Genomic DNA, 22,112 nt, shown 5'->3' on the forward strand with positions numbered 1-22,112 from the left:
ATGGCCCTTAGTTCCAGAATATTTATGTGTAGGGAAGCCTCCTGACTCGACCATTGTCCTTGGAAGTTTCTTCCCTGCGTGACTGCCCCCCACCCTCGGAGGCTGGCATCCGTGGTCACCAGGACCCAGTCCTGTATGCCGAATCTGCGGCCCTCTAGAAGATGAGCACTCTGCAGCCACCACAGCAGAGACACCCTGGCCCTCGGGGACAGGGTGATCAGCCAATGCATCTGAAGATGCGATCCGGACCACTTGTCTAACAGATCCCACTGAAAGATCCTTGCATGGAACCTGCCGAATGGAATTGCTTCGTAAGAAGCTACCATCTTTCCCAGGACTCGCGTGCAGTGATGCACCGACACCTGTTTCGGTTTCAGGAGGTCTCTGACCAGAGATGACAACTCCTTGGCCTTCTCCTCCAGGAGAAACACCGTCTTCTGTTCTGTGTCCAGAATCATACCCAGGAACAGCAGACGCGTCGTAGGAACCAGCTGCGACTTTGGAATATTCAGAATCCAGGCGTGCTGTTGTAGCACTTCCTGAGATAGTGCTACTCCGACCAACAACTGCTCCCTGGACCTCGCCTTTATAAGGAGATCGTCCAAGTATGGGATAATTATAACTCCCTTCTTTCGAAGGAGTATCATCATTTCGGCCATTACCTTGGTAAATACCCTCGGTGCCGTGGACAGACCAAACGGCAACGTCTGGAATTGGTAATGGCAGTCTTGTACCACAAAACGGAGGTACACCTGGTGAGGTGGGTAAATGGGGACATGCAGGTAAGCATCCTTGATGTCCAGTGATACCATGTAATCCCCTTCTTCCAGGCTTGCAATAACCGCCCTGAGCGATTCCATTTTGAACTTGAACCTTCTTATATAAGTGTTCAAGGATTTCAAATTTAGAATGGGTCTCACCGAACCGTCTGGTTTTGGTACCACAAACATTGTGGAATAGTAACCCCGTCCCTGTTGAAGGAGGGGAACTTTTATTATCACCTGCTGGAGGTACAGCTTGTGAATTGCCGCCAGCACTACCTCCCTGTCCGGGGGAGTAGCTGGCAAGGCTGATTTGAGGTAACGGCGAGGGGGAGACGTCTCGAATTCCAGCTTGTATCCCTGAGATACCACTTGTAGAACCCAGGGATCCACCTGTGAGCGAACCCACCGGTCGCTGAAGTTCCGGAGACGGGCCCCCACTGCACCTGGCTCCACCAGTGGAGCCCCAGCGTCATGCGGTGTATTTAGTGGAAGCAGGGGAGGATTTTTGTTCTTGGGAAGTGGAACTGGCTGTATGGTGCAGCTTTTTCCCTCTACCCCTGCCTCTGGGCAGAAAGGACGCGCCTTTAACCCGCTTGCCTTTCTGGGGCCGAAAGGACTGTACCTGATAATACGGTGCTTTCTTTGGCTGTGAGGGAACCTGAGGTAAAAATGTCGACTTCCCAGCTGTCGCTGTGGAAACGAGGTCGGAGAGACCATCCCCAAACTATTCCTCACCCTTGTAAGGCAAAACCTCCATGTGCCTTTTAGAATCCGCATCACCTGTCCACTGCCGAGTCCATAATACTCTCCTGGCAGAAATGGACATTGCATTTATTCTAGATGCCAGCCGGCAAATATCCCTCTGTGCATCTCTCATGTATAAGACTACGTCTTTAATATGCTCTATGGTTAGCAATATAGTGTCCCTGTCTAGGGAATCAATGTTATCAGACAGGGAATCAGACCACGCTGCTGCAGCACTGCACATCCATGCTGAAGCAATAGCAGGTCTCAGTATAGTACCTGAGTGTGTATATACAGACTTCAGGATAGCCTCCTGCTTTCTATCCGCAGGCTCCTTTAAGGCGGCCGTATCCTGAGACGGTAGTGCCACCTTTTTTGACAAGCGTGTGAGCGCTTTATCCACCCTCGGGGATGTCTCCCAACGTACCCTGTCCTCTGGCGGGAAAGGGTACGCCATTAGTAACTTTTTAGAAATCACTAGTTTTTTTTTATCAGGGGAAGCCCACGCTTCTTCACACACTTCATTTAACTCATCTGAAGGGGGAAAAACCACTGGTTGCTTTTTCTCCCCAAACATAATACCCTTTTTAGTGGTACCTGGGTTAATGTCAGAAATGTGCAACACATTTTTCATTGCCGTAATCATGCAACGGATGGCCCTAGTGGAATGTACATTAGTCTCGTCGTCGTCGACACTGGAGTCAGACTCCGTGTCGACATCTGTATCTGCCATCTGAGGTAGCGGGCGTTTTTGAGCCCCTGATGACCTTTAAGACGCCTGGGCAGGCACTGGCTGAGATGCCGGCTATCCCACAGCTGTTATGTCATCGAACCTTTTATGTAAGGAGTTGACACTGTCGGTTAAAACATTCCACATATCCATCCACTCTGGTGTCGACCCCGCAGGGGGCGACACCACATTTATCTGCACTTGCTCCGCCTCCACATAAGCCTCCTCATCAAACATGTCGACACAGCCGTACCGACACACCGCACACACACAGGGAATGCTCTGACTGAGGACAGGACCCCACAAAGTCCTTTGGGTAGACAGAGAGAGAGTATGCCAGCACACATCACAGCGCTATATAAACAGGGATTTATACTACACAAAGTGATTTTCCCTATAGCAGCTATAATACACAGTTTTGCGCCTAAATTTAGTGCCCCCCCCCCTCTCTTTTTTACCCTATTGAGCCTGGAAACTGCAGGGGAGAGCCTGGGGAGCTGTCTTCCAGCGGAGCTGTGAAGAGGAAATGGCGCCAGTGTGCTCAGGGAGATAGCCCCGCCCCTTTTTCGGCGGGCTTCTCCAGCTCTTTTATTAATATTATGGCAGGGGATTTTTACACATATATAGTTTATTAGACTATATTATGTGTTGTTTTGCCATTTTAAGGTACTCTAATTGCAGCCCAGGGCGCCCCCCCCCCCCAGCGCCCTGCACCCATCAGTGACCGGAGTATGTGGTGTGCACAGGGAGCAATGGCGCACAGCTGCAGTGCTGTGCGCTACCTTAATGAAGACCGGAGTCTTCAGCCGCCGATTTCCAGGACGTTCTTCTTGCTTCTGGCTCTGCAAGGGGGACGGCGGCGCGGCTCCGGGACCGGACGACCGAGGCTGGGCCTGTGTTCGATCCCTCTGGAGCTAATGGTGTCCAGTAGCCTAGAAGCCCAAGCTAGCTGCAAGCAGGTAGGTTCGCTTCTCTCCCCTAAGTACCTCGTTGCAGTGAGCCTGTTGCCAGCAGATCTCACTGAAAATAAAAAACCTAATAAATACTTTCTGTACTAGAAGCTCAGGAGAGCCCCTAGTGTGCAACCAGCTCGAGCCGGGCACAGATTCTAACTGAGGTCTGGAGGAGGGGCATAGAGGGAGGAGCCAGTGCACACCAGTAGTCCTAATTCTTTCTTAGAGTGCCCAGTCTCCTGCGGAGCCCGTCTATTCCCCATGGTCCTTACGGAGTTCCCAGCATCCACTAGGACGTCAGAGAAATATTTATATATAAACGTGGCTAAAACCTGATGGATTTGGCTGCGAAACCGACAAAACACGTGGATCTGCGGCTAATCCGCCGATCCACGTTTTCCGACAAGTCGGAATTGCCGACCTGTCGGAAAAACGGCAGCCCAATTGAATAGTTCGGAACACTATCAGACCTAAAAAAGTCGGAAACTGACGTCTTTTCGACAAGGCGGCAGTTCCGACTTGAATACCCCCCTTGAATTGAATACCCCCCCTGACCCAGTAACATAGGTTACCTCACCTGTGCACGATTAACATGGACATGGTTTAAATTTCACCTATAAATGATCAGTTCCATATAATCTACAACTTTTAGCATAGCCTGATTATCCATCAGTGGCACTACTAGGCTCTCGCTTACAGCCCAGTGGGCACTGGGCATCCCTGTTACCAAAACCCATACAGAGCCTCCAACGTAACCCCTTCCATCAGGTACAAATTGCTCTGCACCTGTGCTGGACTAGATAACTGATGAGAAAGATGTTTCACTAAAGGTGCATCAATCATAAACTAAGAGGGCAGAGCATTTTGTACCTGATGCCAGGGGTCATGTTTGGAGGGTGTTTTTATGTAGATCATTTTGACAAACGGAGCAGGTAAAATGGGCCCCGATTCTTGCTTACGCCCCACGGGATCTTAATCATGCCTGGTGATTAGTATCGGTGTCCCCTTGATAGTAAATGCAAATGCCTAATTAGCAACACCTCCTAGGATGTGTAAAACAATTGTTAGTGAAGGGTGGGGTCTCTGAGGCTGAGAAATGCAGTGTCTTCCTGATGAAGCAGTGTCTTCCTGATGAAGCTCTATTAAATATCATGTCCTGCAAAACAGGGAATCTGGATTTCGCGTATGCTGTAGGTACAATATGACGTGCACATACCTGCAGTCAGTATTCATTCAGCGGGAACAACATAATCCCAGCAACATAAACAAGCAATGACCCCCAATGCAATCTTTACTTGCAGAATATCACACCATTATTGAACTCTCTCCTTTTGTACTGAAGTCTCAAATGTACTGTATCTCAAGTGGAGTATAAAATACAGTTCTCGTCTTTATAGCTCTTTTTTTTTTCAGTTTCGAGCTCTTGAAATCTCAAGTCCCCCACATTCTCCTTCCCCATAGCGTCACGTTCAGGCCAAGGACATTTTGTTCCCCTTTAGAGTCAATTCAAATAAAAAATACAAGAAACTCACAGATTGCAAACTGTCTATAGATTATAGTCCGTGAAGTTATTTTGATTTTGAGAACGCCTGCAAGTATTTTATGTTAGAGCTACAGGGGGAATTCAATATTGGTGCGAATTTGGTCCAGCGAGGCACATTCACGGCAAATTCGCAATGTGAATTACATTTGCAATTCCAAACTCGCATTCCTATTTCAGAATATATTCTCCTGTTTTTTTGTCCACACCCCGCTGAGCAGGTGAAAAGGGAGGGAACATCTTTATTTTCAAGATCAAAATGCCTGTACTTGCTTCCGAACCCCTTGGATACCCCCCTAATGACTTAATTAGGCTTTTGAAAGTTTTCAATTAGCATAATTGGGGGAATAATTACATATTTTTGGAGTGGGAAAAAAAGCTAAATGGCCTCACAGTACCCCAAAATCACCAGTTTCTAAAAGAATCGGCTGACGTGTGAGGATATAGGTAAAATGTGCGAGTTTAACGCCTTTTGCAAAACTCACAACTAATTGAATTCCCCCCACAGTGTTATTGCATTACATTCAGGGAGCACTGGGACAGGTTCATTAGCTTATTGTACATCAGGCAGTACAGGGAGGACTGAGTATGAGATGAGGGGGTACTTTTGGAGGGATCTGGTCTCTAGGTCGACAGCAACTAGGTCGACAATGTTTAGGTCGACCACTATTGGTCGACAGGTCAAAAGGTCGACATGAGTTTTTAATGTTTTTTTGTGTGTCGTTTTCTCTGTACAGTGACTGAGAACTTTTTCAGACTTAATAATCCATGTGGACTACGATTGGGAATAGTAACCTGTGCCGAGCGCAGCAGTAGCGGGACACGGTGCACCAATTGGGGTTCCCGGTCACTGTACAGAGAATACAACACCAAAAAACATTAAAACCTCACGCCGACCTTTTGACCTGTCGGCCTAGAGACCCTGTCGACCTAGCATCCCTGCCAACCTTGTTACTGTCGACCAATAGTGGTCGACCTAGACCCTGTCGACCCTATGAACCACACCCACTTTTGGAGTAATGCTGAAGTAATAATCATATAGTTAGTACACTCTCGGGCATTGAAGAGGTTCTGGGGCAGCTGGGGTGATGCTTATTCCTATAATCCCCTCACGGTGGAGGACATCGTCCTGGGTGCTGCCCCGTTACAGGCCGGGGAGGGGGAACTGCGGGCGGGGAGCGAGGACTCGGAGGCCGGGGATGGTGAGTCTGGCACCGGGGGAGGAGGCCGGGGATGGCGGGGCGGGCACCGGGGAGGAGGCAGCGCGGTGACAGAGCAGTGACAGGGGGGAGGCGGAGCCCGGCTCTCCCGCACTGACACCCTCACTGTAGCCCGGCCAGCAGCAGCAGCACAGAGCCGCCCATCACACGGCGCCGCCGCTCACTCTGCAACTTTCCTTAACAAACTTTTCTCTTCTCCGCCCAGGACGTGTGACCCCGGATCCCTGCATTGTGAGTAGCTCTCCCCGGAGTCTCCACTCCCCTGAGTGTCCCCCCCTGACTGCCCCTCAGACTAGTGCTGCCTCCTAGCTGTACCCCCCTGACTGCCCCTCAGACTAGTGCTGTGTCTTAGCTGTACCCCCCTGACTGCCCCTCAGACTAGTGCTGTGTCTTAGCCGTACCCCCCTGACTGCTGCTCAGACTAGTGCTGTGTCTTAGTTGTACCCCCCTGACTGCATCTCAGATTGGTGCTGTGTCCTAGCTGTACCCCCCTGACTGCTGTTCAGACTAGTGCTGTGTCCTAGCTGTACCCCCGTGACTGTCCCTCAGACTAGTGCTGTGTCCTAGCTGTACCCCCCTGACTGCTGCTCAGACTAGTGCTGTGTCCTAGCTGTACCCCCCTGACTGCTGCTCAGACTAGTGCTGTCTCCTAGCTGTACCCCCCTGACTGCCCCTCAGACTAGTGCTGTACCCCCCTGACTGCTCCTCAGACTAGTGCTGTGTCCTAGCTGTACCCCCCTGACTGCCCCTCAGACTAGTGCTGCCTCCTAGCTGTACCCCCCTGACTGCATCTCAGATTGGTGCTGTGTCCTAGCTGTACCCCCCTGACTGCTGTTCAGACTAGTGCTGTGTCCTAGCTGTACCCCCGTGACTGTCCCTCAGACTAGTGCTGTGTCCTAGCTGTACCCCCCTGACTGCTCCTCAGACGAGTGCTGTGTCCTAGCTGTACCCCCCTGACTGCCTCTCAGACTAGTGCTGTGTCCTAGCTGTACCCCCCTGACTGCTGCTCAGACTAGTGCTGTGTCCTAGCAGTACCCCCCTGACTGCACGAGACTAGTGCTGTGTCCTAGCTGTACCCCCCTGACTGCTCCTCAGACTAGTGCTGTGTCCTAGCTGTACCCCCCTGACTGCACATGAGATTAGTGCTGTGTGTGAGTTGTGAACCCCCTATATGAGTCTTTATTGACATCCCTGAGTTGTACAGTACTGTGTAGGGGCTGCACCCCGGTATAACTTACATTGCTGAGCTCCCAGCACTGCTTGTACACTGCCCTGATGTCCTCCCATCCTCTATATGCCTGTGTGTACCCCACTAACGCTGTGTACACACGGTGAGATACATCTGTAAGATTTTGACTATATAGTAAAAATCTTAAGGAAAGTTAGTGCACATCTGGAGGTGCTAGGCAGCTGGCGATACCGATTTGATCCTGATGCGCGCTCCCGTGGGGTCTGTATCGCAAGGCTAGATAGACTGTGCAGACAAGTCAACTTTGACTATCTAGTGTACGATCTAGTACAAAGCATAGTAAAAATTGCCACTTTAAAATCGTACATAGACAAAATCGAAAGTACAGACAGTCAAAATCTGTATTATCTGGGCTCTGGGGGAGTTCAAGGGAAATCGCATAGTCCAAATCGGACACAGCAGGGATCTCACCGTGTGTACACACCTGCGCCTGAAGTATGTGCCCATTATAATCAACCAGAGGATAACTGTATAAGCTGTGCAACTCTGAGATGTCTGCATTGTATTGCTGTAACCATCCGTACATGACAAGGTGTCACTGCCCTGATACAGTAATACTGAACTGCAGGCCTCTCTGAGTACCCAATATGTATACTGTCAGAGCTGTACCCCCTGATAATCTACAACTGTTTTGGAGCGTTGCGTGGACCCCTTGTAGGGTAGCTACTGATGAGGACACTTGGACATTCCCTGGTCTGTGCTCCCCTCTATGCTCCTGTATTTACGGCTGCCTGTAAGGCGCACACTGCTCCGCTCATCAGCGCTTATCTGCTGGTCTGTTTACACCTCAGTGTCTGTCAGATACCGTGCCCAGCATCACATTGTAGCTGTGAGTGCTTCATCTGAGTGCACTCACCTCAGTGTCTGTCAGATACCGTGCCCAGCATCACATTGTAGCTGTGAGTGCTTCATCTGAGTGCACTCACCTCAGTGTCTGTCAGATACCGTGCCCAGCATCACATTGTAGCTGTGAGTGCTCCATCCGAGTGCACTCATCTCAGTGTCTGTCAGATACCGTGCCCAGCATCACATTGTAGCTGTGAGTGCTTCATCCGAGTGCACTCATCTCAGTGTCTGTCAGATACCGTGCCCAGCATCACATTGTAGCTGTGAGTGCTTCATCCGAGTGCACTCATCTCAGTGTCTGTCAGATACCGTGCCCAGCATCACATTGTAGCTGTGAGTGCTCCATCCGAGTGCACTCATCTCAGTGTCTGTCAGATACCGTGCCCAGCATCACATTGTAGCTGTGAGTGCTCTATCTGAGTGCACTCACCTCAGTGTCTGTCAGATACCGTGCCCAGCATCACATTGTAGCTGTGAGTGCTCCATCCAAGTGCACTCATCTCAGTGTCTGTCAGATACCGTGCCCAGCATCACATTGTAGCTGTGAGTGCTCCATCTGAGTGCACTCACCTCAGTGTCTGTCAGATACCGTGCCCAGCATCACATTGTAGCTGTGAGTGCTTCACCTGAGTGCACTCATCTCAGTGTCTGTCAGATACCGTGCCCAGCATCACATTGTAGCTGTGAGTGCTCCATCCGAGTGCACTCATCTCAGTGTCTGTCAGATACCGTGCCCAGCATCACATTGTAGCTGTGAGTGCTTCATCCGAGTGCACTCATCTCAGTGTCTGTCAGATACCGTGCCCAGCATCACATTGTAGCTGTGAGTGCTTCACCTGAGTGCACTCATCTCAGTGTCTGTCAGATACCGTGCCCAGCATCACATTGTAGCTGTGAGTGCTTCATCCGAGTGCACTCATCTCAGTGTCTGTCATATACCGTGCCCAGCATCACATTGTAGCTGTGAGTGCTTCACCTGAGTGCACTCATCTCAGTGTCTGTCAGATACCGTGCCCAGCATCACATTGTAGCTGTGAGTGCTTCACCTGAGTGCACTCACCTCAGTGTCTGTCAGATACCGTGCCCAGCATCACATTGTAGCTGTGAGTGCTTCACCTGAGTGCACTCACCTCAGTGTCTGTCAGATACCGTGCCCAGCATCACATTGTAGCTGTGAGTGCTCCATCCGAGTGCACTCATCTCAGTGTCTGTCAGATACCGTGCCCAGCATCACATTGTAGCTGTGAGTGCTTCATCCGAGTGCACTCATCTCAGTGTCTGTCAGATACCGTGCCCAGCATCACATTGTAGCTGTGAGTGCTCCATCCGAGTGCACTCACCTCAGTGTCTGTCAGATACCGTGCCCAGCATCACATTGTAGCTGTGAGTGCTCCATCCGAGTGCACTCATCTCAGTGTCTGTCAGATACCGTGCCCAGCATCACATTGTAGCTGTGAGTGCTCCATCTGAGTGCACTCACCTCAGTGTCTGTCAGATACCGTGCCCAGCATCACATTGTAGCTGTGAGTGCTCCATCCGAGTGCACTCATCTCAGTGTCTGTCAGATACCGTGCCCAGCATCACATTGTAGCTGTGAGTGCTCCATCTGAGTGCACTCACCTCAGTGTCTGTCAGATCCCGTGCCCAGCATCACATTGTAGCTGTGAGTGCTTCACCTGAGTGCACTCATCTCAGTGTCTGTCAGATACCGTGCCCAGCATCACATTGTAGCTGTGAGTGCTTCATCTGAGTGCACTCATCTCAGTGTCTGTCAGATACCGTGCCCAGCATCACATTGTAGCTGTGAGTGCTCCATCCGAGTGCACTCATCTCAGTGTCTGTCAGATACCGTGCCCAGCATCACATTGTAGCTGTGAGTGCTTCATCCGAGTGCACTCATCTCAGTGTCTGTCAGATACCGTGCCCAGCATCACATTGTAGCTGTGAGTGCTTCATCCGAGTGCACTCATCTCAGTGTCTGTCAGATGCCGTGCCCAGCATCACATTGTAGCTGTGAGTGCTCCATCCGAGTGCACTCATCTCAGTGTCTGTCAGATACCGTGCCCAGCATCACATTGTAGCTGTGAGTGCTCTATCCGAGTGCACTCATCTCAGTGTCTGTCAGATACCGTGCCCAGCATCACATTGTAGCTGTGAGTGCTCCATCCGAGTGCACTCATCTCAGTGTCTGTCAGATACCGTGCCCAGCATCACATTGTAGCTGTGAGTGCTTCATCCGAGTGCACTCATCTCAGTGTCTGTCAGATACCGTGCCCAGCATCACATTATAGCTGTGAGTGCTTCATCCGAGTGCACTCACCTCAGTGTCTGTCAGATACCGTGCCCAGCATCACATTGTAGCTGTGAGTGCTTCATCCGAGTGCACTCACCTCAGTGTCTGTCAGATACCGTGCCCAGCATCACATTGTAGCTGTGAGTGCTTCACCTGAGTGCACTCATCTCAGTGTCTGTCATATACCGTGTCCAGCGCCACATTATAGCTGTGAGTGCTCCATCTGAGTGCACTCATCTCAGTATCTCTTCTTCTGCTACTGTTGAGTGATACTGAGAGTCACACTCACCCGAGAGGTACCCCTATCCCGTCCTTTAATAGATATAACAAGTATAGCTGTGACTGATTGTAGCACTCACCCGCGTATACCCTCCCTCTGCCTGAGTCACCCTGGTGAGCGCCCCCTCTTTTCCTTGCACCATCCTTCCAGTTTTGCAGCCTGCACTTTAAAGCTGACAACTCACAACATGTAAACGTCAGCCGTGTAACATGTATGAGTGTAGCCTGTGTTGTTGTTGTGTTTCCCCGGCTCAGGAGGCGTACTGACCGTCATCCAGCCCCCCCCCCTCACCCCCCCCTAGTGATGCCTGTTTATCACATATGTGCCATGCTGGGAGCCCCTGCAGAACTCTTGTTTCACAACAATCCCCTCCAGTGCTGCTGTGGTTACATCCAGTCCTGGCAAGGGTGAGCTTTGTAGCTTCAGTATATCCCTTCAGTACACAGCATTAGCCGCAGCTCAGTAATCTGGATCCCCCAGACGGAGCCAGGCGGTTATAATCCTGAAGGAGAGATCGACTGATCCGAAACCCTTTCACTGCCGGAGCTCCTTCACCCCCCCGAGCGGCTCCAGACGGTGTATGAGGGGATGGCATAAGACTGCAGAAGGGGGCACAGCTCCCTACCCTCCTGTTCTTTAATGCTGAGTTGCTGTTTAATACCCCCGTCCTATAGACGTGCCGGGAATGGGTCTGATTCATAGGAAAGGAAATGATTCACACGATGGGATCTGAAGCAGGCTGCGTCTGTCCCGGTGCGTGGTGTTTGGATGTGTGCACTGATCAGGTCTGCAGTGGCACGGAGCTGCTGTGGACAGGGTACTGCAGATTCTGCCAAACCAAAGTGTAATCACAGAGCCGGATAACTACCACTTACAAGAAGGCTGGTTTGTCATTTTTCAAAACAACACGGATCTTTCCCATGATTCGGCGTTGCTGCGTAAAGTCCTGGCGGCCTGTGAGACGGTCAGAGTTTATACTTCTTCCCTTGCTTTGGTGCCATGCGGGACTGGGGCATTGAACTCACCTTTTGTGCTGTTTTGCTATATTGGGTTGTAGGGGGTCATTCCGAGTTGATCGCTAGCTGAAAATGTTCGCTGCGCAGCGATGATGCAAAAAAAAACGGCACTTCTGCGCATGCGGCGCAATGCGCACGTGCGACGTACTTTCACAACGGCCGATGTCGTTTCACACAAGGTGTAACGATGCATTTCAGACGCACTGGCTGCCGCAGAGTGATTGACAGGAAGTGGGCGTTTCTGGGTGTCAACTGACCGGTTTCAGGGAGTGTGCGAAAAAACGCAGGCGTGCCAGGAAAAACGCAGGCGTGTCTGGATGAACGCAGGGCGTGTTTATGACGTCAAATCCGCAACTGAATAGTCTGAATTCATCGCAAGCGCTGAGTAGGTGTGAAGCTACTCTGAAATTGCACAAAATTATTTTGTAGCCGCTCTTCTACTCTTTCGTTCGCACTTCTGCTAAGCTAAAATACACTCCCAGTGGGCGGCGGCATAGCGTTTGCACGGCTGCTAAAAACTGCTAGCGAGCGAACAACTCGGAATGACCCCCGTAGTTCTGTGAAGTGCTGGGCATGGTTGGGCCACGTTGACTAAGCTGTTCTGTTTTCAAGCTCGAAGGTGTGTTAGCGTGTTCTTGTGTTTGTGTGATCGATACACTTTAATGAAATACCCGATGTTTACTGTGTGCGACAGCCAGCGATTATTGTACAGGCCCATTTTCCATGTCTTGTTAGTCCATCCTCTGAGCAGGTGTAAATATTCTTGCGTAGTAAAGGAGATGTCTATTTGTGGTCAGCACTTTCTTAACCGGTCCTGCCTTCCATTTATAGCAAACGGGAGCCCCCCTTACCCCTATAACCTGCATTGCGTACCTGAATCTGAGTGCTGTCTCTAGCTGTCACTTATGTGTTACCTGCAGGGCCAGAGCACATTGCAAAACCGCTCTAGTGCATCAGTGGCGCACTATGGCGGGGAGCAATTAAGAAGGGTTTGACGTAAGTTGATAGGGTTGGCTCATCAACCATCGATGGCATTGGTGACTAGGTGCATGAACATCGGTGGCAGAGCCCCGTTGGTTAGTGCCGGCCGCAGTGAGCGCCGATTGCACAGGTGCAAAGTTAAACCATCAATAGCTTTTAGTCTATGCCAGAGGATCCCAAACTCAGTCCTCAAGGCTCCCGGACAGTCCAGATTTTAGGTATATCCACACTTGGCTACAGGTGACTTAATGGGTACATCAGCCAATTTGATGTAACCTTCTGTGTTGAGCCATGGATATCTAGAAAACCTGGACTTTTAGGCTGTCTTGACGCAAGAGTTTGGGAACCTCTGCTCTCTGCTTTAAAACAATTGATGGTCAACTCTACAGGTGGGAAACGTTATAATAAGAGAGAGAAAATTCCGCGTACTGGCGGTTGCCTGCTCCCTGTGTCCCCCGTGAGCTCTATGTGACATCACGTTGAAGGAAGTCTGCCATTGGTCACAGATGATCACATGAGAGCCCACATAAACATATTGCTAAGGCCTTGCAGTAGCAAGAGAGGTAAAGAGGGCTATATACAGTATATACAATTGTAAACCGTATAAGCTATCACTCTCTAGTCAAAATTATGTTATAATTGAAATATTAGTAATATTGGGTCATTAGATCGACATGGAAAAAGGCCGACATGAGTTTTTTAAACTTTTTTTGGTGTAGTTTTCTTGGTAAAGTGACGGGGTACCCCAATTAGTGCACCGTGTCCCCCGCAGGTTACTATTCCCAGTCGTAGTCCATGTGGATCGTAAAGTATGAAATAGTTCAAAAAATTAGATATTTTTTTTATGTCGATCTAATGCATGTCGACCTAATGACCGTATCCCGTGTCTCCCACACTAGGTGCACCCGAAATGTCCAGATTTAAGGATAGCTAGGCTTGAGCATAGGTGGTTGAAACAAACTGACTGAGATCATAATACACTAGTCACGTGTGCTCAAACATGGACAGCCTTAAAACCTGAACTGTTAGGGCGCCTTAATGACCGAGATTGGGAGACACGGCTACAGAGTCCTGGAAAGGTAGAGGGTTCATCAAAGCCGCTACGCAGAGCTCAAACCTCTTATTCATGGCAAAACGATTAAGGGAAAGACTATGCTGCTTTTCCTATGAAGCAGTGCACGTTTCAGTGATATTTATTGTTACATAAATAGCTTTTCTCCATAGAAACCTTGTCAGCTGGTGGTTACATGACTCGTGTGAGCACTGCTTAGTAAGTATGGGCCTGTGACCAGGATGGATTGGGTGCGACTCAAATCTTCCAAATAAAGATAGGTTACTGCCTGGGACGTGAGTGATGTTGCGGACTGGAAAGTGACTACACCAAACAGCACCCCCCTTTCCCCTCACCCCCCCCCCACCCACCCTCCCATCTTTGGGTTTTCTGTGTTATTATAGGGTTGTATTTTTAGATCTCCCTCATTTTACATCTGCATCACCACCAAATCTTAAATATCATTTACATCCTCCTTTGCTTGCCGCTCCATTTCCAACTCATGTGGTTCGCCTTCTAGGCCATTGGCTATGAGTGTGTCGGGGCGCAGGGGGCGGGGTGTGATCAGAAGCATGCATCGGAATACACAAAGTTTGCCGCCTCTGATTGGTCCTCTCGCTAAACCTCCCCTTCCTCACCGGCTTTTGTATGGCAGGCGATTCATTTCTTATGCAGGAATGTATCTCTTGAGCTAAGTACTTCTGGGAGCTATTCAATTACAACCCGCCTCAGCCACTGTTTCTTGCCATAATGTCCATCGTTAGCCGCGTTAAGAGGCAGCTCGCAAGCTAAGTAGCGGGTGAGATGCTGCTGTCGGGTGGTGAGTGCCCCCAAATCCCTACTCAACGCCGATTTCTGCTCGCACCTCCTTAGGGTGTGAGCCGATATCTGCGATAAGTGCAGCCTCGGGGGCTAGTCACGGGAATTGAATAGCTTCCTGGCTTCCTAAATTCCTGTGTAAGAATTCAATCGCCCCCTTAAAGTTCCACTTGAAAAACGCAACAGAATACGCTGGCGCTATATAAGTAAATGTTAATAAGTGCTGAATGTAAGTGTTCTATATTATAGGCGGCCATGAAATGTAACAATTAGGCATTAATGTAGCTTTAATTCTATTAGTTCTGAATGTATTAAGTAGAACAGCCTGGTGTTTTTAATCATGTTTTGTGGAAAATATTTTGTCTGTCACGGGGGACACTGTATACATAATGGGGGGAATTCAATTGTTTGAAAAGTCGGTTGTGTGTCGGTTTTTTCCTGTCTATTGACTGACTTTTCAAACAATTGAATACCGCCCAATAACTACAGAGACCCTCTAACAAGGCGCCTGCAGTTACTGTGCCTATACACGAAACAGCAATGTAGTGTATCCAATCCAACAAAACAGAGACCGGTACCGAGCGTTACATCTCGCGTACACACTGCGGGAACTGCGCCACTGGTCAGCTTAATAAAATATACTGATATTGAAGACGCCAGGAATCCGGGCCGGCTGTCCGTGGCTCTGGGTTCTCTTTTACTGAAGTAGCCGTTGACTGTAGTGCCAGAATCTTCCGTTTCGTTAATCATTTCTGCAATTGCTTTACGCGCGATCTGCAGCGGTGAGAAAGCCCGCGGCCGCCTGTCTGGGTTTAGGGGCCGGCGTGGCAATCTGTCATCTGCAGTGGTCACCTGAGGAAGAGTCTTGGCAGAAACTGGGAGTAGCCAGCCTGAAGCGACACAAGGTGGAGAGAGATAAAATACCAACCAATCAGATAATGTCATTTTACAGACTCTGGGGTTGATGTGTCAAACAGTGAAAAGAGTGAAGTTGCCCATAGCAACCAGGTTCCCAGGCCACCACCGTGAATAGTGCCTCACCCAGTGCACTGAATCAGGGAAGGGAACCTAGGAAAGGCTGGTCATGATTATAGTGTTACATGCAGGATAACAGGTTTGGGGCTCATTCACATCAGCGCTGTTGCGCTCAGTTAGCTACTGCTCAGGTGCTTTTGGCCCTTCTGTCATTGGGTACAAGCCTGCAGCTCTTGAATCCTGTTTATATCTGTGATACACTGCAGACCATTAATAGTTGTAATCACGTTTTTTTATAATAGTTGTCCACCAATTATAAGTGTTGTAACTGCATGTCATTCTTGATTTTCTGCCGTAATGACACCTCGCGCGCCGAGGGCGCTGGTTGTGCGGCTGCCGCAGCTGTCTGCTCCGTGCTGTGTTCAAGAGGTACCGCCGATATTGAAATACAAACTTCTGATGGCGCTTTAAAGTGACGCCGTGGGGCAAGTATCTCTCATCTACCCCCTGCGTCCAACCATTCTGCTACAGGGAAGGGGTGGACTGTTCTTTGTGCGACAGCACAGACCCAGATTTATCAAGCCTTGGAGAGTGATAAACTGCATGGATATAAATTACCAACCAATCAGCTCCTCACTGTCATTTTTCAAGATGGCAAAATAATGAATAAAGTGCTTAAACTGTTGCCCTACTGCTTATTATTATGATTTTACGTTACGCATTTTCTAATGCCAGTAAAAGCGAGCTTAGGGATGAAAGTAATTGGTTCCAACCAACATGCACCCACTTGAGTGTCTCCCTGCGACCTGGAGTGGTTCTCGCGTAGTTATTTAGACAGATCCTTCATTGAGGCCGTCGACGTTTCCTGCGAGGATGACCTGTCCTCTTTAATCGTCGTCCTTTCCCTCACTTTGTATTTTTGCACCCTTGACCGGTGAAATTGTCCGGTTTGGGATCATGTTTAGTTAAGAGGCTGCAAAGAAATATCTGACAAGTGGCTTTTTTTTTGTTTCTTTTCCCTACTTGTGTTTCCATAGTAGCGTTGTGCCCCATATACACAGTGCATTGTAATCTGTCTCACGAGGTGATCCCTGTCTGACTGCCAGCTAAGTTCTGGTTCAGAATCTCATTGTTCCTGGCCAGAGACGGAATTCTGAGATGACCGTTAGGCAAACGTCAAACTGCGGCATGTCAGGCCCCCCCCCCCACGTAAAAGTACAAAAGCATCGCACAGCGGCAATGCTTTTGTACTTGAAGAGTATCTCCCCGCCAGCGCAGCTCGCTGACAGGGAGCTACTCGTCGCTTTGAGGGTCGCAGCAGCCCGCCCCCGCACGGTCCTGGCACGCCTGCATTGACTGGACAGCGCCTCAAAAACGGCGGCCAAATGCCGCTGGCCCGCCCCCTCTCGCCCAGCAACCGCCTCTGCCTGTCAGTCAGGCAGAGGCGATCGCAGGGCTGAGACGGCCAACGGCATTCTGGCATGCGCCGGCGCACTGTGGCGTCGGCGCATGCGCAGTCCAGACCTGATCGGCTGCTGTGGAAAGCGCACAGCACCGATCAGGTCTGAATTAGGCCCCTTGTTTTATAGGGCCCTTGTGGGGATGTGGTATAAAACGTTGAAATTGTGAATTGTTCTTTGCATTTTTTTATGACAACTTGGCCTCTAGGTGGCGCTGTTATATTGCTCACTATAGGTTTAATTTGTCTCGGCTGTTCAAGAAAAAATAACTAATTCGATAAATATGTTTAAACTTAACATGTCTTAAAAAAAAATAAGTTTGCTTAGCTAATATTTCCCTTTATTTATTTATTTAGTGTTTTTTCACAGTCTGAGAGCCTTGCTCCCTTAGTAGCGCTTCCCCCTGCAGTGTTGGGTTGTTGGACCCCCCCTCTACATATTTATACATAAACCATGCCCTTCTATTTATCACGTACGTGTTGCGGGTGATAGGAACACGTGCTGCTGTTTCGGCCTGTTGCAACTGGACGGAGCCGCCTATCTATGGCTGTACCCGTTCCCAGATCCGTCAGCTGCAGACAGGCCTTTGGCTTGGTCTGATTAAATAAAATACAAGGTAACAAATCTTTTTGACTGCAACCGTAGAATCCGTAAACTTGTAAAGGGCCCTACACACCTGGCAATAACGATGATGGATATAAATGATATACGTCACAGGTTCTCAAACTCGGTCCTCAGGACCCCACACAGTGCATGTTTTGCAGGTCTCACAGAATCCCAAGTGAAATAATTAGCTCCACCTGTGAACCTTTTTAAAATGTGTCAGTGAGTAAGTAATACACCTGTGCTCCTGCTGGGTTACCTGCAAAACATGCACTGTGGGGGGTCCGGAGGACCGAGTTTGAGAGCCTGTGATATAGTTTATATTGGTCAGTGTGTATGTATCCAGGATGAACGATTTGCGGGCCCGCAGTCGTTCATCATTGATCTTATCCTTATTTATACATGCAAGTCAATTTGGGCGCTATAGATGTACGTACTGTCATATCAGCCATCGATATCGTCCAGTGTGTAGGCATAAATCATTGACGGAAAAATCTGCCAACGATAATATCCTCGGTCGTCAAAATCGCTGAGATCGGCAAAGGTTTAGGGTCCTTTACTGTAACACCCTGCCGCCCCACGGCAGATACACCCCCGCCCAGTGTGGTGGGTCATTGTTGTCGTACTCTGGCGTGTGGTAACTACACAGGGTATCGGCGGATTCTCACCCACAGCAACGTGGACTTAACAGTACTGACGCCTGTCGATAGTAGAATGTTTTCTTTTCTCGCTAGTCTTCTATAGACAACGCTGAGAGACATAGCTATACCTTGTGGCGTCAAAGGAAAAAATACAGGTTGAGTATCCCTTATCCAAAATGCTTGGGACCAGAGGTATTTTGGATATCGGATTTTTCCGTATTTTGGAATAATTGCATACCATAATGAGATATCATGGTGATGGGAACTAAATCTAAGCACAGAATGTATTTATGTGTCATATACACCTTATACACACAGCCTGAAGGCCATTTTAGCTAATATTTTTTATAACTTTGTGCATTAAACAAAGTGTGTCTACATTCACACAATTCATTTATGTTTCATATACACCTTATACACACAGCCTGAAGGTCATTTAATACAATATTTTTACTAACTTTGTGTATTAAACAAAGTTTGTGTACATTGAGCGATCAAAAAACAAAGGTTTCACTATCTCACTCTCACTCAAAAAATTCCGTATTTCGGAATATTCCGTATTTCGGAATATTTGGATATGGGATACTCAACCTGTACTTAAAAATAAAATGTATTAAATCAGCGATGAGTTGAGAATTCTTAATTATTAGTGATGGAGCTTGAGGTTTTAATTAACTATTGGTCTCTAAGCCTTGTGACCTCCGCACAGCAACCACTGACTATTATATAAGCCTTTCGTCATTGAGACCTTATTTACAATTCGGATAAGAGACCCAAGAACAATGGGGCTAGCCGGTTCTATTTGCTGGCTGAGGCGATCTGATAAGTTCTGGCCCACCTGTAACTGGGGTGGGGGCAAATAATGTCTGCATCCTTTCAGTCGCTACTGCCCAACCTGCATCTATCATTGCTGTGTATGTAGATGAGATTTTATAGTGTATAGCGCAGTGCAGTCACACAGTCTATGTAGCAGGTTAGTGTGTGATTGGATAGTGATGTCACAGCGCAGTGCAGTCACACAGTCTATGTAGCAGGTTAGTGTGTGATGGGATGGTGATGTCACAGCGCAGTGCAGTCACACAGTCTCTGTAGCAGGTTAGTGTGTCATTAAATGGTGATGTCACACAGCGCAGTGCAGTCACACAGTCTCTGTAGCAGGTTAGTGTGTTATTGGATGATGATGTCACAGCGCAGTGCAGTCACACAGTCTATGTAGCAGATTAGTGTGTGATTGGATGGTGCTGTCACAGCGCAGTGCAGTCACACAGTCTCTGTAGCAGGTTAGTGTGTGATTGGATAGTGATGTCACAGTGCAGTGCAGTCACACAGTCTCTGTAGCAGGTTAGTGTGTGATTGAATGGTGATGTCACAGTGCAGTGCAGTCACACAGTCTCTGTAGCAGGTTAGTGTGTAATTGGATGGTGATGTCACAGAGAGCGCAGTGCAGTCACACAGTCTATGAAGCAGGTTAGTGTGTGATTGGATGGTGATGTCACAGAGAGCACAGTGCAGTCACACAGTCTCTGTAGCAGGTTAGTGTGTGATGGGATGGTGATGTCACAGCGCAGTGCAGTCACACAGTCTCTGTAGCAGGTTAGTGTGTGATTGGATGGTGATGTCACAGCGCAGTGCAGTCACACAGTCTCTGTAGCAGGTTAGTGTGTGATTGGATGGTGATGTCACAGAGAGCACAGTGCAGTCACACAGTCTATGAAGCAGGTTAGTGTGTGATTGGATGGTGATGTCACAGAGAGCACAGTGCAGTCACACAGTCTATGAAGCAGGTTAGTGTGTGATTGGATGGTGATGTCACAGAGAGCGCAGTGCAGTCACACAGTCTCTGTAGCAGGTTAGTATGTGATTGGATGGTGATGTCACAGAGAGCGCAGTGCAGTCACACAGTCTCTGTAGCAGGTTAGTGTGTGATTGGATGGTGATGTCACAGAGAGCACAGTGCAGTCACACAGTCTACGTAGCAGATCAATCTGATTGGATGGTGATGTCACAGAGCACAGTGCAGTCACACAGTCTACGTAGCAGATCAATCTGATTGGATGGTGCAGTCACACAGTCTATGTAGCAGATCAATCTGATTGGATGGTGATGTCACAGAGAGCGCAGTGCAGTCACACAGTCTCTGTAGCAGATTAGTGTGTGATTGGATAGTGATGTCACAGCGCAGTGCAGTCACACAGTCTCTGTAGCAGGTTAGTGTGTGATTGGATGATGTCACAGCACAGTGCAGTCACAGTCTCTGTAGCAGGTTAGTGTGTAATTGGATGGTGATGTCACAGAGAGCGCAGTGCAGTCACACAGTCTATGTAGCAGGTTAGTGTGTGATTGGATGGTGATGTCACAGAGAGCGCAGTGCAGTCACACAGTCTATGTAGCAGGTTAGTGTGTGATTGGATAGTGATGTCACAGAGCGCAGTGCAGTCACACAGTCTCTGTAGCAGGTTAGTGTGTGATGGGATGGTGATGTCACAGAGAGCGCAGTGCAGTCACACAGTCTATGTAGCAGTTAGTGTGTGGTTGGATGGTGATGTCAGAGAGAGCGCAGTGCAGTCACACAGTCTATGTAGCAGGTTAGTGTGTGATTGGATGGTGATGTCAGAGAGCGCAGTGCAGTCACACAGTCTATGTAGCAGGTTAGTGTGTGATTGGATGGTGATGTCAGAGAGCGCAGTGCAGTCACACAGTCTCTGTAGCAGGTTAGTGTGTAATTGGATGGTGATGTCACAGAGAGCGCAGTGCAGTCACACAGTCTATGTAGCAGGTTAGTGTGTGATTGGATAGTGATGTCACAGAGCGCAGTGCAGTCACACAGTCTCTGTAGCAGGTTAGTGTGTGATGGGATGGTGATGTCACAGAGAGCGCAGTGCAGTCACACAGTCTATGTAGCAGTTAGTGTGTGGTTGGATGGTGATGTCAGAGAGAGCGCAGTGCAGTCACACAGTCTATGTAGCAGGTTAGTGTGTGATTGGATGGTGATGTCAGAGAGCGCAGTGCAGTCACACAGTCTATGTAGCAGGTTAGTGTGTGATTGGATGGTGATGTCAGAGAGCGCAGTGCAGTCACACAGTCTCTGTAGCAGGTTAGTGTGTAATTGGATGGTGATGTCACAGAGAGCGCAGTGCAGTCACACAGTCTATGTAGCAGATTAGTGTGTGATTGGATGGTGATGTCACAGCGCAGTGCAGTCACACAGTCTCTGTAGCAGGTTAGTGTGTGATTGGATGGTGATGTCACATCGCAGTGCAGTCACACAGTCTCTAGCAGGTTAGTGTGTGATTGGATGGTGATGTCACAGCGCAGTGCAGTCACACAGTCTATGTAGCAGATTAGTGTGTGATTGGATGGTGATGTCACAGCGCAGTGCAGTCACACAGTCTCTGTAGCAGGTTAGTGTGTGATTGGATGGTGATGTCACAGCGCAGTGCAGTCACACAGTCTCTGTAGCAGGTTAGTGTGTAATTGGATGGTGATGTCACAGAGAGCGCAGTGCAGTCACACAGTCTATGTAGCAGATTAGTGTGTGATTGGATGGTGATGTCACAGCGCAGTGCAGTCACACAGTCTCTGTAGCAGGTTAGTGTGTGATTGGATGGTGATGTCACAGAGCGCAGTGCAGTCACACAGTATGTAGCAGATCAATCTGATTGGATGGTGATGTCACAGTCTATGTAGCAGATCAATCTGATTGGATGGTGATGTCACAGAGAGCACAGTGCAGTCACACAGTCTATGTAGCAGATCAATCTGATTGGATGGTGATATCATAGCGGCAACTCCATTCTCGGCAGAGTGCCTTCATGAGGTTCAGAGTAGTGGTTAAGTGGAATAGCCTCCCAGATGAGGATGTAGACGCTAAAGGGGGGTACACACGGGAGATTTCTCCCGGAGATGTGTGCTGAGCGATCTGTCACAGACCAAAGTCTGATTTACTA

General features: G+C 48.9%; 1 protein-coding gene across 3 annotated transcripts in view; it reads left to right on the top strand.

Moving 5' to 3' along the window:
* The first annotated feature begins 5,914 nt into the window (after nt 1–5,914).
* RASSF8 (Ras association domain family member 8) overlaps nt 5,915–22,112 on the top strand; it is a 109,407-nt gene continuing 93,209 nt past the window's right edge. Inside the window, exon 1 of one of the 3 annotated variants that reach the window (XM_063929099.1) lies at nt 5,915–5,933. The gene's annotated coding sequence lies outside the window, so the exon portion shown is untranslated. Of the gene's footprint in view, nt 5,934–6,021; nt 6,183–11,386; nt 11,584–22,112 lie in introns of those variants that run through there. The other 2 variants (XM_063929097.1, XM_063929098.1) reach the window with 2 other exon arrangements.

The sequence above is a fragment of the Pseudophryne corroboree genome, chromosome 6 (assembly GCF_028390025.1).
Source record: "Pseudophryne corroboree isolate aPseCor3 chromosome 6, aPseCor3.hap2, whole genome shotgun sequence".
NCBI lineage: Eukaryota > Metazoa > Chordata > Amphibia > Anura > Myobatrachidae > Pseudophryne > Pseudophryne corroboree.